Below are 16779 nucleotides of genomic sequence, written 5' to 3'. Positions count from 1 at the left end.
AGGGGCGTCCAATGCCGCGTTCCCCAATGATATTTCGTCACTGTTGTTAGTATGGGCTTGGCATTTTACCAGGGCCACTACTGGTGGCTCTGCTAGGGCTTTTATTAATTCATTTAATAACTCAGCGTTCTGTACTGGGGACCCATCAGCTCTTCTGAACCCTCTCCTTCTCCATCTTGATAATCCAGAATGTACCGTGGTGGTTACATATGCTTAATCAGAATATATGGTTACTGCACACCCTTCTGAGGGATGGAGGGCCTCTATCAGTGCTACCAATTCTGCTGCTTGGGCTGAATAGTGCATGGGTAAGCGCTTCTGCTCTATAATTTTATATTCTCCCTCCTCCAATCTTACCACTGCTGCACCAATGTGTTTTTCGCCAGTTTCTGGGCAAATGGATGCTGACCCAACTACAAAGAACACTTCCCCCTCACTCAATGCATTTTCATTTGCTTTGAGAATGTCGTCTCTCTCTCCCTCATACGTGGCACAATCATGGTCCTGCATGTCTTCTAATGTGCATGGCTCTGTGAGGAATGGGTGTACCGTTTTGGAAGGTATCATGTGTATGTTTGGGCTTGATAATATTATCTCATAAGCTGTTGCTCTCTGTATCGTGAGGGTGGATTTGGATAGCTCAAGTATGGCAAACAAGGAGTATTCTACGAACAATGTGACGGAGCATCCCATCACAATTGTTGAGCTATTTTCAATTGCAAAGGCAGCGGCTGCAAGAGCCTGTTCCCAAGCGAAGTGGCCCTGCATTATTGAGTCACGTGTGCCGCTGTAGTAGGCTAATGGCTTGTGGCCCAAGGATGTTTTTTGTGTAAGTACTGCGGTCATCGGTGTTCCATTTGAATCTGAGAACAGGAAAAATTCCCGTTCATAATCAGGTGTGGCTAGGACAGGGGCTGTGCATATCAGTTCTTTTAATGTTGTGAAAGTGGTGTGCATTTCAGATGTCCATGTGATTGTGGTGTTGTTTTCTGAGATTCCTTTAATACTTGTAATAAGGGTCGCATGTAAGCAGCATAGTCAAATATCCATGTCCTGCAATAGTTACATATGCTGAGGAACTTCTGCATGTCTTTTACTGTCTTTTACTGTGTGGGGCCTTGCTGCTGCACCGTTGCTGCTCTGTCAGATATTATTCTCTCACCATCTTCCGAGATCAATTGACCCAAGTACAACACTTCTGCTAGGCAATATTGAAGTTTGTTTTTATCTACCTTGTATACCTTGTGGGCCAGTAATTTGAGCAAGGTAACAGAGTCCCTCCTACATGTTTCCTCCGCCTCACTACATATTAGGAGGTCATCAACGTATCGGATGATGGTTCTTTGAACATCAATATTGCTGAGGTCTTCATGCAATATTCTGTTAAAAATGCTTGGGCTTTTGCAGCACCCCTGGGACAGTCGACAATGCTGATATTTTTGCACCCCTAGGGTGAAGGCTGTTAAGTATTGGGAGTCTGGGTCAAGGGGCATTGAGAAAAAGGCGTTTTTCAGGTCCACCACGGTAACGTCCGTGGCCAGTTTTGGGGTGCTGCATAATATGGATGCTGGGTTTGGTATGAGAGGGAACTCATTTTGGACAATGTCATTCAGTGGGCGGAGGTCCAGGACCATATGCCATGACCCCCGTTTTGCTTTCTTAATCGGATATATGGCTGTATTGCATGGGGAGTTGGAGGGGATAATAATACACTGTTGCAGTAATGAGTGTATCGTGTCTTTTAATCCTTCCTCTGATTCTCTTGACATGGGGTACTCTCTAACCCTGGGCAATACTGCCCCGGGTTTGAGTTTTATTTTTATTGGGGTCACTTCTTTCAATAACCCTACATCGTGGGGGTTCTTGGTCCATACATTTGGTGGTACTTGCTGTAAATCCATATTGCAAAAATATGGCGGTGCTTTGACGGTGGCCATGATGAGGTTTGTCACTCTCCTGTTTTGGATCATTATGTAACATGGCATGCATATTTCCATTATTTCCCCATCAGTGTCGCTGTCAGTGAACAGCTCCTCGTCAGTTAATTTGCGTAATGGTACGGTTGGGTCAATACACAGTAATGTCCGCCCGTCGCACCCATGTGTGTCCAGGCCAATTGCCACAATACATTTTTCTGAAGCCTGCACTCCTTGTAAATCGAAAGACAGGACAGTGCTGGGAAATATCTCGGGGGTGGCTACAGGGCGGAAAAGAAAATCCGAAGTTACTTGTCAGTCTTTTCGTGTAATCTCTGGCACTACTCTTGCTAGTACTTGTATACCATAAATGAACAGGTCTGTGTTGGTTGGTATCCATCTGAAGGCTGTCTTGTTAGCTATTATCTGCATTAATAGCATTGCTCGGATCGAGCACATGCCAGTGGTGGTGCACACTATTCCCCTGTCGGTGAATGCAATGGTCATGTTAAGTTTGCTCAGTAAGTCTTGTCCCATCAAATTTACAGGTTTGTTCTCATGATAAAGGATAGGTGCTCGTACTGTTTTTCCCCCATCCTAACATTCAAATCTTCTGTGTAAGGAACTGTGGCCACAGCCCCAGAGAATCCTTGCGTCTCGAGATTTTTGCCAGATAGCGGGAAATCACCTACACATATACATGATTTCTCCGCCCGAGTCCACCATAAAGATGAACTGTTTGTTTCCTATCTCTGCCCCCACCTCTGGTTCCTCTTCTAGGGGTAAGGTAGTTGATAGGACTGAACACTCAAGTGCTCTCTGTGGGCTGTCCTAATCTGGGTGGGTGTTCGTTCCGGGGCAAGAAAAAACGTTTTCGCTGGTAAGGTGCTGGTGCTCTGTTGGCAGTGGTGACAAATGGGTTTGCGTGCGTATGCGTCATTTGGTTCTGATGGGTAGGGCGGGACTGCATGCAATGTGGGTGGTGTCTAAGTGTATTGTACCCTGGGATAGGTCTTCTGTCAGGTTGCCCATCTGGTTCATATTCTCCTGTGGGCAGACCATGCAGGCTACCCGGGTGTGAGTGGCCATACTTTTGTTCATTGCCATACCTCTAGTTGTTTTGGCAATTGGCCACAGGCCGGATGCGACATTCCCTTGTAAAATGGCCCCACATCCCGCACGACCAGCATGGTGTGGGTACTCCCCCCTCAGACCTTGTCCTCCATATCACCCTCCTCCTCGCTGCCCTCGGTACCCACCTCTCCCTCTGACGGGTCTTCCTTGCCATTGGGGTCCCATGTACTGTTCTTCTCCACTTCACTGTTCCTGGCCATTGTCTGCCCATGCTGCGGCCATCCTAGCCTGTAGGGCTATTGACCCCTCCCCTTCTTCTCCCTGCCACTCTGGGGTGGCACTGCAGTTACTGCCACGACCTTCGATAACTTGCTCTGCACAAGCTTCGCTTCAACTGCTAATCTCCTCTGTGCTATTTCTTTTTCCCTTTCTTTGATCCTCCTGCAATGATGTACTATGATGCTTTGTATTTCTGGACACCCTTCGGCTTCTATCCCAGCTATTTTATCAAGGGCCTTCTGCACCTCCTTTGGGAGGCCTCTCTTAATGATGAAATAGAATAGGGAGGTGAATTGGTCTGAAGCCATGCCCGTCTCCACCTGCCACATCTCCTGCACCCAAAGAATGAACAGTGCAGCATCTACCTCAACCCCCTATAGTGCATTGCATTACAGAGTGTAAATCTGTTGTGTCGGGGAAGGTCCTTTGCAGTGTGCCCCATACTTGTGCTCTCACGTTATTAAAGGATGCTCCATCATGCATATTGTTTCCCATGGTCACTTCCGGGAACCCCACCTTCACCCATACTGAGTCTGCTTGGTCTCCTACTGCTGATATTAAGAGGCTTTTAATGTCTCCAATAGCCAATGGGACCCCTTTTGTATCCTTTTCAAATGCATACATCAATTTCCCTGTGCCCTCTGCGAGATTGAGGGAGAGCCTTGAGGATATTGTTCTTGTCCAGAAGTGCCCAAGGCACATAATGGGGTCGTCCCGCTCCTTTGTGGATGAGGGGCATCTGTAGTTTTGATCTCACCTTCCCCTTACTTAACTTTACTCCTTTCTTTTCGCCAATGCTATTCTCCCTACCCTGTTTCAGAGCCTTCCCTCCCATCCTTCTTCCACTTCCGTTACCTGTGGAGTGGCCCACTGGATCTGCTGTATCCCTCCTACCGCCCCTTCGTCGTACTTATCAAAGTCACTCCAGCATTCCTCCTCTCTCTCTAAAGCTACTGTATCGTATCCCACACTTTCTATCTCATCTTCTCGTTCCACCCGAACCATTTTACTTGGGGCGCTGTCTATTCGGAAAAGGAAAGCCCTGGATTTCCATTCATCTTCTGGAAACAGGGAAGAGCTCTTTAATGGGAGTTATAATGGTGGTTGCCCTCCCCCGGGTAGTGGCAGTATTGTTTCGCCAAATGTTTGTTATTGGGCCAATTCTGCCTGGGTGAATGTTAGCACTATTTCTAAATCTCGGGTGGTCGGCTCTGTGGGGGCAGGAGTCTATTTGATGGAACATATGGCGGGGCAGTGCAGTGAATGGTGTGGCTGGCGCACTTCCCCCTGGCACGTACACTGGGCCAGCGTACCCCTCTGGGGGTCTTGTGAGCAATGGGTATATTTTGTTTGGTTCCTCGCTCTCTTTCTCCTTTCCTCCTACTCGCTCACTTGGCATTATCGGGGCCTCTGCTTCCTTTTCATGTTTATTTGTAGGGGGTGTTTCCTCAAACATGTTCCACAAATCTAGCACTTCTTCTCATCTATTTTGAAGCTGTTTTCCCTTGTATTTAGTCATTAAATAAGTTGCTACATGGGCTCGTATCACTTTATCAAAAGACCCCTCTTCCGGCCTGACATGAGGTGACCCTTTCCCTTTTATTTCTGTTACCCATGCCCATGGTATTTCTTTATTCGGTCACTGTACAAAGGGAGGTGCTTACAAATTTGTGAGAGTGGCGCATCCACCCCCATCTCTGTCCATGGGTCTTTTTCTCCCACCCCGTCCCACTGTTACCTTTAAATTTTAACCTTTGACATATCAATCACAATAATCAATTTTGCACTTCAGACATTACTTATACAGTTTTCATGACGGACACATAAAAATATTAACCATTGAACGTTTTCACTCTACAGACCAACAAATGCACTGACAACACCAAACAAATAAACATACAACCTTAAAATATTCCCTTACTCCCTGGACCCCTTTTCATTAAACCTTACTCCCCCTTCTTCCACATTCAGCATTCACACCACCTCTGCCCCTCCTGGGCCTACCTACTGAATATATTATAGAACACTAAAAATAATAACCACTACTATTTATCGAGCCTACTAAATATACGAGGCTCCTACTTTTTTCCTTTTCCTCACTTATTTCCAGCACTGGTCGAGACAGTGCTTCGCAGCGCCGCCTTCCACCCCCTTTCGGAGCTAGGTTCCCGTATCTCCTCTTATTTTATCACCTTACTCTTCTATAAAAACCTAATAGCCATGAAAAAAGAAAGAGCGCTTTATTTTCAACAATCACTCTTTTCATTCACATTCAACCCAACCCTTGCGTGTTCCCTTTAATTAATTTGCTCCACACCTTCCCACTTTCCCGCCTTTATTTTCACTTGCAATCAATACTCACGTGCCATGGTCTTCCAAGAGCCTCTGTTTGCAGTCTATCCACAAGTGGGGGCCTCCCTGTCATTGTCCCACCCGGCGAGCAGTTGGATATTCGCAAAGCCGGGACCCACAAAACCTTCTCCGCTGCGTACGCGCTTTGTTTGGGGACTGGTCAGCCGCAGGTGGGGAGCGGCCTTTCCGGGGAAGCCCTGGATCTCACCACAAGTACGGGGCATTGAGGAATATCACACCAGAGGGGTCACCAAATGAAGGCACCCACTCCCTAACATGCAATATCCAATGGACCAAATAATGGACACACCCTGCTAGTGAATGAGACCAGAAGATGGATTGCAAGTAAAACAAATTCATATAAGGTAAGTTGTGCATGCAGAGAACTATTGCTGCCCCGAGAGCGCTCTGCCAAACATTACATGGCTAGCACATTATAAGTCAAAACCGTGTAACTAGTGACGCCATGCTATAGGTACACAACTCTGCAGTACAATTAGTGAAGCACAATGATACAGTATGTATCCATATGGGAGACCACGTTGGATTGGCTGCTGCTTGGGTGCCGATCTGGTGGCATGTGAGTGAGCTGGACTCATCTCCGTGGGGTGAAGGTGATATCAGCGGAGTACTGCACATTGCTGACTATCTAAACTACGACAACAGGATTTGAAGGCAAGAGACAAATGGCAAGCATAAAGATTTGGCATTAATGGGGGTGCTTTCAGTGTTCACTGACAGGTATGTAGACATTCTACCCTATGCACCCAAGCATCCATAAAACACAGTGCCCCAGGCCCAGTAGCCCGTCTTGGGGGTTTTGATCTACCTGATGCCTCATGATATGGATAGACATGTGTTGTTTCTATAGAGGATATATTAGTGCATGGGATTAGGGCTATGGTGAGTGTCCTCTTCTGGTCACTGGGAGTGGTTAGATGTGTATCTGTATCAAAACATCAGAGGTGCATGGGCCCAGTGGGCTGTGGCCTGGTGGGGTGGGGGTCAATGGAGCACAGGCAGGTTAGAGGAGATGGATGCGCACATTAGAGCTGGATAAGACTGTTATATGTACGTAAAAACAGCACACACGAATGTGTGTAATATTATTTCAATCGGTAACATAAAGATGAAGTGTGCTGTTCTTCTTTCAGCTCTGGTAATTCAACACCTTGTTCCTTTAGTCTATCTAAAAAAGTTCCAGGATAACTGCAAATCTGTTTACTCCTTGTCAAATGTTAAAAGATATTGGTCTTTAGTATAAGGTGCTGCTGTGTTCTTCATTTTCCTTGTCTTTGCTCTTGCCATATTACAATTCAGCATACGCAGAACCTCTTCTCTTGCTTCACAGTCAGTAGTTGAAGGAGGGGTTAGGGTTTCACCTTTATATGGATTGATGTCATGCAAATGATGCCAGGCTCTTTGTCCTTTTAACTTGACTGTTGTGGGTATGATTTCTTCCCCCTCATACGGAACTTCAAAGCGGGGAGTACTCCAAGTGCATACAATATTTTGTACCAGCACATGGTCCATTGGGTTGATCATCTTTGTCTCTTCTCTTTGAACCTTTTCTTCGATTCTTGGGCTGTTGAGACATGAAAGAAATACTTGCAGTCATTGTTGTTAAGTAATCATGCATCTCGACACCTAGTGCCGTCACTAAAATATGCAAATTAACATTAGTCCTGGCTATGAGAGACTTACCCAGAGTCTTTAGCTCACTATATTTCACAGAGAAGAAATATCCCAAACATATCAGTCTTTGTCCTGCCCTGGGGCAGTCCAGCACCGAAATGCTAGGCAATTCTCCTTGTTAATTTGAATATTTAAGTAACTTTGGGTCTCACCCTAAGTTACTAGGGGAATCCAGACGTGGACCCCTTGCTCACTATTCTTAGAGAGGCACAGCTCCACCCTACTGATGAGGTCCAACCAGACCAAAACAGTGTCTGGGGTTGCTGTTGGTACTCTTGTTCAGAGGAGAATTGCCTAGCATTTTGGTGCTGGACTGTCCCAGGGCAGGACAAAGACTGATATGATTGGGATATTTCTTCTCCGTGAAAGATAGTGAGCTAAAGACTCTGGGTAAGTCTCTCGTAACCAGGACTAATGTCTGGCAGAGGGACTCCCAGGACCCCCCCTTGATAAGTCGCTACAATAAGGGCATCCGTTTTTAACCTAGTTGGAGGAGCAAGGGGGTTCTCATGCATCATTCAGTCACCATCTCATGCGGAGTTAGATGGTGATCGGAGCCAGGCTGATTTGTTAGGGCATATAAGGCAAAGGGAAGGCAATTTAGCCATCCCTTCTTCAAAGATATTTTTATGTTTGTAATCCTGTCCTTCAATAATCCATTTAATCTCTCATGAATACTGTTTGCCTGTGAGTGATATACAGAGTAAAACCCAAGCTTAATGCCTAATAGAAGAACTATTTGTTCCAACTGCTCATTTACAGAATGTGGTCCATTGTCAGATTGCAAAACCTCACACACACCCCATCTTGGGAACACTTCACGCACAAGGAACTTGGCAGTCCAAGTGGCATTGGGGTGTGTGTATGGACTTGCCTTGATCAATCTAGAAAAAGGACATATAATGACAGCAGATATCTGTAACGGTTGCATGGCTGCAGAGTATCTACAATGTCTATATGTAGGTGCTGAAATGGGCCATTGGGTCTAGGAATTGCTCCTCTCACTGTTCGCAAAGTGTGCCCTGCAGTACATTTCTGGCACATGATGCAATTTCCAATAAACTGTGCCACATGCTCTAACAGAGTTGGCAATCCACACTCTACTGCTGTTGTAGCAGCTAGACTCTCTCTCTCGAGTCACATGTGCGGGGTAGTGAAGCTGCTCCAGCGGTACCCTCAATAATGCTTGATTCATAACTGCCTTTCCAGTGCTATCCTGTCTCTAAATTTCCTCAGTCGGGGATAGAGAACACCCATGTTTCTTGCATAAATCCTTCTTTTCTTGTGATGCTTGCCCTTGTATCTAATTTAACTGGACAATAGACAGCATGTTAAAGACATCCTTTACCAACATTCATCGTCCTGTCATTTGTTTAACACTTTCTATTTCAAAATTAGAAATGGTTGGGAAATAGGCTGCCTTTTTGGCTTCTAAATCTGTGGCTTTGTTTCCGCGAGAAATTAAATCTGCCCTTTTATAATGTGCTGCACATTTTACGACTGCTAGAGTCAATGGCAGTGCTAGTACTCCAATACGTTTATCCAACAGGGCTGCATGTTGCACTGGAGTGCCGTCTGCATGGAGGAAGCCCTTCCTTTTCCAGCGTGACAGAACTGCGTGTCCAGTTGACGTCACATAAGCGGTGTCAGAGTACACCATCCCTTCCTCACCTTCAAATCTCGGAAGTGTGGCGATAAGCTGAGCAATGAGAAGGCAATCTTGCGCTTGTCACTACTTAAAATTCACCCTCTCATTTCAGTTTTACTACTACTAATCCTGTATCCCTTTCACTGGCCGTTTGGTCCATTTTTTAAGAACCATCAATACAAATAAATCCCCCCTTCTGAGGGCATTTTCTATAGCTTGTGGAAATTTCATTATAGTTTTCAGTATACGTTGTGCAATCATGTACATAATCATCCTCCCCCACTGGTTCAGCTATGAACGTTGCTGGGTTCACTGTCTTACATCTGACATTATTTTTTATCACAGGATTCAAGATTATTACCTTGTATCCTGATGCTCTTTCTGTGGTCAATGTACATTTGGGTTTCTCTAAAATCACAAATAATGTTACTGAACACCCATTGTTATACTTGAAGTTTTTTCAATCGTCAGTGCAGCAGCAGCTAAAGACTGCTCACAAGGATAATGCCCTTTCATAACTGGATCTAAAAAATGGTTTTTGTCCATGTCCTAATGTAATTTTCTGTGTAAGGACTGCTGTCATGACTCCTCCATTTGAATGGGTAAATAAATAAAATTCTTCATTATAATCTGGAATTCCCAACACAGGGGCTGTACTGATCACCTTTTTTGATTCTTAAAATCCTTCAGTCATTTCATCTGTCCGTATTATTTTACTCTTGCCCACCTCTGCTTCTATAAGCCCTTTTAAAAGTGGTTGAATATATGTACTGTAATTGAAAACCCAGGCCCTGCAATAATTACATTGGCCTAAAAATTGTTGCATTTCTCTCACTGTTTTAGGTTCTGAGGTCTTCATAATTTCTTCTGCTCTTTCAGGTGTCACTTTCCTCCCCTCATGAGAATTCAACAGTACAAGACCTCTTCCTGGCAGTGTTGTAGCTTCTCGTTGTCCACCTTATTTCCTTTCTCTGAGAGGATAGTCATACACTTAATTGAATCTTCTCTACATCTTTCCTCTGTCTCACTGCACACCAAAATGTCATCCACGTATTGAACTATTGAAGTTTCAAGCTGAACATTGCCTAAGTCCATCTGGAGGACTCTATTAAAGATTGAAGGGGACTAACAGTACCACTGGGGCAAACATGTATGTTTCAGGTGGTTATTTCTATACGTAAAGGAAGTCAAATCCTGTTAGTCTTCATGGAGGTGAATGGAAAAGAATGCATTCTTTAAATCTATAACTAACATATTTGGCCTTAGATGGGATGTTGCACAATATTGTCGCAGGATTTGTAACTAAAGGTAACTCAGCTTTGACCTTATTGTTCAGAGGGTGAAGGTCCTGTATAAATCTCCACTTCCCGCCGTTGATTTTCTTACTGGGTACACACCGTTAGATGGAGAATCGGATGGTACCAATATTCCTTGCTTCATCAAAGCGAAAATGGTCTTGAATATACCTTCATCTGCCTCCCTGGTCATGGGGTATTTCTTTGCACGTGGCAAACATGCGCCTGGTTTAAGCTTGATTTTAACTGCTCTTATGTCACGCCCCTTCGGAGACGCTGGGCTTTGTGGCATCGATGGACCATAGGACGGCGGGTGTCAGCCATTTCTACTACCAAGATGGCCGCCGTAACTGGAGTTGCGAGTCTAGCCTCAGCACACCTTGATTTCCCGGAAGTACTGCCTCCCTACCCGAGGGTGGGTATATCAGTCCCGGAGATCAACACGGCATTGCGTTGCTACTCCTCATTAACAACGCTACGTAAGTTCGTTCCTAGGTCTTAGAATTTGACTTGCGAAATACTGTCTTCAGCTTCTAAACTTCCTGTTTTCAAATTCTAGCGTCTCTCCAACTACCTCTTTGTTTTCCGAGTTCGCGGTCTCCTCCTCTTCATCAACCAAGTTTGCCATCCGGTCCCATTCCGGACCATGGTAAGCCTCATCCCAATCCCATATAACCAATTACCTCCAATCCCGCTTATTCTAACATTCACAACTCACTATTATCCTCTTCTTCGCTTAGTAACAGGCACATCACGCACCGGCATTTCAAACACACTGGCAAGACTCTGCACCATCAAAACAGATCTTAGCTCCGCCTCGATTGCTTCTCAGAGGTTTTCGGAAGATTCTGACTACCATCATCTTCCCCCTATTGTTCCGGTTTAAGGGTAATCCACATTCCTCTTACCTTACATTCTATCCCTCTGTTACACTCTGATACTTACCAGTCTCTTTCTTCTTCTCAAAGACGAACGCCCTCCTGACTTCGCCGAAATCCCCGACTGCAACGGAGGACAACACACCGCTACCTTCGGAACAGGGTTTTCTTCCCCAGAGGGTTTCCCTGGGACTTCTTCTTCTACCTGGTTTATCCGGGAGGGGGAAGAGGTACTTGGGAGGCTTTCATTATCTTCTCTCCATTTGGAACAAGAAGAGCCTTCCACTACCGAAAGGGGGTCTGTCGGAGGAAGAGGTAACGGTGAGTCCTTGGGATAACCTGCCAATTGATTGATTGGATATGCATATAACTTGTCTCATTTATTAATATATGACAGTTAGCAACGCCTAAAAATATAAAGTATATCTGAGCAGGTTGTCTCAGGGATTCAGGGTTACTAAGAAACATGGACGCCTCACAACAACAGCAATTAGTCACTGCAGTACAGGCTCTGACAGATGAAGTGCATTCTTTAAAACAAGAGAATGCTTACCTCCGACAACAGGCAGGCAGAGTCCCTAGCTGGTCCGAAGTGCCTCCTGGCCCTATCCCAGGAGGTTTATACGATGGTAATCCTCATAAACTCAAGACTTTTATCGAGGCTTGTACCGTTCAGTTCTCTTTCAAGACAGCCTTTTTTCAAAGCGACCGTGATAAGGTAGGACACATGATTGCAAACTTGACGGGGTCCGCGTTAGCATGGGCCACGCCTCTTGTTACTACCAATAATGTCTTATTAGATTCTTATCCTGCCTTTTTGAATAGTCTTCGAGCCATGTTCAGCCGTCAGGAGATCACGATTTCAGCCCAAGAGCAGTTATTAGATTACAAACAAGGATCTCAAGATCTATTGTCTTATATCACCAATTTCAAGCAGTTAGCAGCTGGTACGTCATGGGCGGACGATGCTCTAATCACAATATTCCGCAGAGGATTAAACGAAGAGCTAAAGGATGAGATCTCCCGAGTACCCAGACCTCCGAATTTGGCAGAGATGATCACCATGGTTATGCAGATGGATTACCGACTGCAAGAAAGAGTGAAGGAACGTCGTCGTGGCCGCTCCATGAGACCACCTATGACATACCCTCCTAGTGTAGGAAGATCACAAACAGATGAACCTATGCAGATAGGGACTACCAGAGGTCGCCTTACTCCAGAGGAGCGTCATAGACGTCGAGTCAAGGGCCTGTGTATGTATTGTGGTTCCAAAGAACACGCAATTCGAGATTGTCCTCTCATCCCAGCCAAAAGTCAGGGAAACGCCATCTCCCAACCGCCAGGGGAACCGCGGCTAGGGAGTCAGTAAACGGTTCCTCATCTTATCTGATACCTTCCCAAGTTACGGAGATCCCCGATCTTACTATGTTGGCCTTACATGTCCAGATCAAATGGGGAGATACAGACCCCATTCCGGTCACGGCCTTAATAGATTGTGGGGCCGCAGGGAACTTTGTTGATACCCTCTGGAAGACCGCTCATAATATACCATGTTCAGTCAAGACAATGGCAATCCCAGTTGAGTCCGTGGATGGTAGTCCGTTAACATCAGGTCCCATAAAGGAACAAACTATACCTTTGCGGATGAATATCTCCTCCCATCAAGAATCCATTATCTTTGATGTAATCCGTACAGCCCACTATCCAGTTATTCTAGGACTACCCTGGCTTCGTGCTCATAACCCATACATCAATTGGAAGGCGGGCACGGTTTTTCTGGGATCTGAACATTGTTTGACGCACTGTCTTTCGGACGGTGCGGTTGGGTTTCGTCCCACTATCTCCATGTTGGAAAATCCGGGTTCCATCTCTGTATTGAACCATATCCAGGAATTACCCATTGAATACAAACAGTATCAGACAGTGTTCTCCGAATCTCAATATGCTGAACTACCCCCACATCGGAGAGACGACTGCGCCCTGGAACTAGTTCCAGATGCACCGATTCCTTTCGGTCGCATGTATGTCCTATCTGGACGGGAACGTGAAGTTCTTAAAGAATATCTTCAAAAGAATCTTTGCAATGGACTTATTCAAGAATCCACCTCACCAGCGGGGGCTTCTTTGTTCTTCATCCCAAAGAAAGACTCTACGGAACTCAGACCGTGTATAGATTACCGAGGCTTAAATAAGATCACCATCCCGGATCGCTATCCTATGCCTCTCATCCCAGATATACTAGAAGCCGTTGAAGGAGCTACCATCTTTACAAAACTGGACCTCCGCGGGGCTTATCATCTCATTCGTATACGAGCTGGCGATGAATGGAAGACAGCTTTCCGTACTCCTTTGGGACACTATGAATATAAAGTAATGCCTTTCGGCCTATCCAACGCCCCCGCAGTCTTCCAACGCTTTATGGACCACCTCTTTTCAGACATTCTTCTTCACACAGTTATTGTCTATTTAGATGATATTCTGGTCTTTTCTTCATCACCATCAGAACACTGTCAGCACGTGAAAGAAGTACTACGGAGACTATTCAACAACCACCTTTATTGCAAACTAGAGAAATGTGAGTTTCACAGAAACCAGGTTGCCTACCTAGGGTACATAATCTCTGCAAATGGGGTATCCATGGACCCTAAAAAAGTATCAGCTATTACAGATTGGCCTATACCATTCTGCATTAAGGATCTGCAGAGATTTCTGGGGTTCTCCAATTTCTACAGACGTTTCATCCCACACTATTCGCAAGAGATACTTCCACTGACGACACTTCTTAAAAAGAATGTAAAATTCCTTTGGTCCGGGGAGGCACACATTGCCTTTGAGAACCTGAAGAAACATTTTCTCACAGGACCCATACTGATTACTCCAGATCAAACCAAGAAGTTCATTGTGGAATCGGATGCGTCTCATCAGGCCCTTGGGGCCGTTTTGCTTCAAGAAAATGATCAAGGAATAGAATGTCCTATAGCTTACCTTTCTAAAACACTGTCTCCCTCTGAAATCAATTATTCAGTGCTAGAAAAAGAACTATTAGCTATAAAAAAGGCATTCGAAGAGTGGAGACATCTTCTCCTGGGGGCAAGACACCCAGTTGAGGTCAGGACTGATCACAGTAATTTACGCGTCCTACAGTATGCTCAGACCCGAAATAGCAGGCAGGCACGTTGGGCACACTTCTTTTCACCGTATGAGATTGTTTTCACCTTCATTCCCGGGAGAGTCAATCTCAAGGCTGATGCATTGTCCAGAAAGGATTATACCTCTTCTACGCCTTTTCGATCGGAACCTCTGTTTCCCAGAGCCACATTCGTGCAAGTAGTTACCACGTTTTTACAGAACGTGGCTAACTCCACTTTGCAATTTATTCAGTTGAATCCACAGTTACTGGCGACCTGGAAACTCAACTTGGTCCAAGGATGTGCTTATAAGGACAAGAAGCTCTTCCTCCCTTCGAGTGAACTGCAAAAGACAGTTCTAAATCTCTGTCACGACTCATACCTAGCGGGTCACCGAGGTGTGGCTAATACTAAAGAGTTGATCCAACGTAACTTCTGGTGGCCGGAAATGACTCAAGACATCATAGACTATGTGTCCGCTTGTGCTATCTGTTTGCAGTCAAAATGCCCTCGAAACGCCCCTTCAGGACTCCTCTCAGTAATGCCGATCCCGGACCGTCCTTGGCAAATGATTTCCACTGATTTCATAGTTGATTTGCCACCATCAGACGGTTGTACAGTAATCATGGTCACAATCGATTACTTCACAAAATTGGCACATTTCGTTCCACTTCCGCGGATTCCCACCGCAGCTCAGATGGCAAGAGTTTTTCTTTCACGGATTTTTTCCCTTCATGGATTACCTGAGACCATTGTTTCTGATCGAGGTTCACAATATACATCTCGCTATTGGCAGCAAGTCTGCAAGAGTTTGCATATCTCCCGGGCATTGAGTTCAGGTTTCCATCCGCAGACAAATGGTCAGACGGAACGCCTAAATCAGACCCTTGAGGGATATTTGCGTTGTTACATCTCCTCCTCACAAGATAACTGGTGTTCCTTGTTGCCTTTGGCTGAATTCGCGTATAATAACTCTCGACATTCAGCCTTGGGATTCAGCCCTTTTTTTTGCTCCTACGGATACCATCCTCAGTGTTTTCCCAGCGGACCGGTCTCCACTTCAAAATTTCCCGATGTGGATCTTCTCGTTGATGCCATCCAGTTGGGACATCGAACAGCCAAGACCTCTCTTCGGGAGGCCCAGATCCGGGTCAAACGCTCTGCTGACAGACATCGTACTCCGGCTCCGCGGTTGGTACCAGGAGACTTGGTTTGGTTGGCATCTCGATTTCTGCCTCGTCATCTGGTACCATCCAAATTGTCCCCGAAATATTTCGGCCCTTTCTGCGTTTTGAAGCGTATAGGGTCATCAGCTTTCAAGCTCAATCTCCCTTCATCCTGGTCCAGGATTCATCCTGTGTTTCATGTCTCGCAGTTGAAGAAAGACGTGGCGGATCGTTTCTCCCGTGCACGGAAAGGATTACCCTCTCCTGTCATCACCCCGACAGGTCCCGAGTATGAAGTGGCGGGAATTTGCGATTCACGCATTTTCCGGGGTCGTCTACAGTTCTTGATTGACTGGAAGGGTTATTCTCCGGCGGATCGCTCTTGGGAACCGGCATCGGCGGTTCATGCTCCTACTTTGGTCCGCCGGTTCTTTTTGTCCCATCCGTCCAAACCGGGAGGCCCGGGGCATTTGAGGGGGCATACTGTCACGCCCCTTCGGAGACGCTGGGCTTTGTGGCATCGATGGACCATAGGACGGCGGGTGTCAGCCATTTCTACTACCAAGATGGCCGCCGTAACTGGAGTTGCGAGTCTAGCCTCAGCACACCTTGATTTCCCGGAAGTACTGCCTCCCTACCCGAGGGTGGGTATATCAGTCCCGGAGATCAACACGGCATTGCGTTGCTACTCCTCATTAACAACGCTACGTAAGTTCGTTCCTAGGTCTTAGAATTTGACTTGCGAAATACTGTCTTCAGCTTCTAAACTTCCTGTTTTCAAATTCTAGCGTCTCTCCAACTACCTCTTTGTTTTCCGAGTTCGCGGTCTCCTCCTCTTCATCAACCAAGTTTGCCATCCGGTCCCATTCCGGACCATGGTAAGCCTCATCCCAATCCCATATAACCAATTACCTCCAATCCCGCTTATTCTAACATTCACAACTCACTATTATCCTCTTCTTCGCTTAGTAACAGGCACATCACGCACCGGCATTTCAAACACACTGGCAAGACTCTGCACCATCAAAACAGATCTTAGCTCCGCCTCGATTGCTTCTCAGAGGTTTTCGGAAGATTCTGACTACCATCATCTTCCCCCTATTGTTCCGGTTTAAGGGTAATCCACATTCCTCTTACCTTACATTCTATCCCTCTGTTACACTCTGATACTTACCAGTCTCTTTCTTCTTCTCAAAGACGAACGCCCTCCTGACTTCGCCGAAATCCCCGACTGCAACGGAGGACAACACACCGCTACCTTCGGAACAGGGTTTTCTTCCCCAGAGGGTTTCCCTGGGACTTCTTCTTCTACCTGGTTTATCCGGGAGGGGGAAGAGGTACTTGGGAG

Source organism: Ambystoma mexicanum, chromosome 7p (assembly GCF_040938575.1).
Source record: "Ambystoma mexicanum isolate Mex_15411 chromosome 7p, UKY_AmexF1_1, whole genome shotgun sequence".
In the NCBI taxonomy this organism is placed as follows: Eukaryota; Metazoa; Chordata; class Amphibia; order Caudata; family Ambystomatidae; genus Ambystoma; species Ambystoma mexicanum.
The sequence above is the reverse complement of the archived record's forward strand: the minus strand, read 5'-3'. Positions refer to the sequence as shown.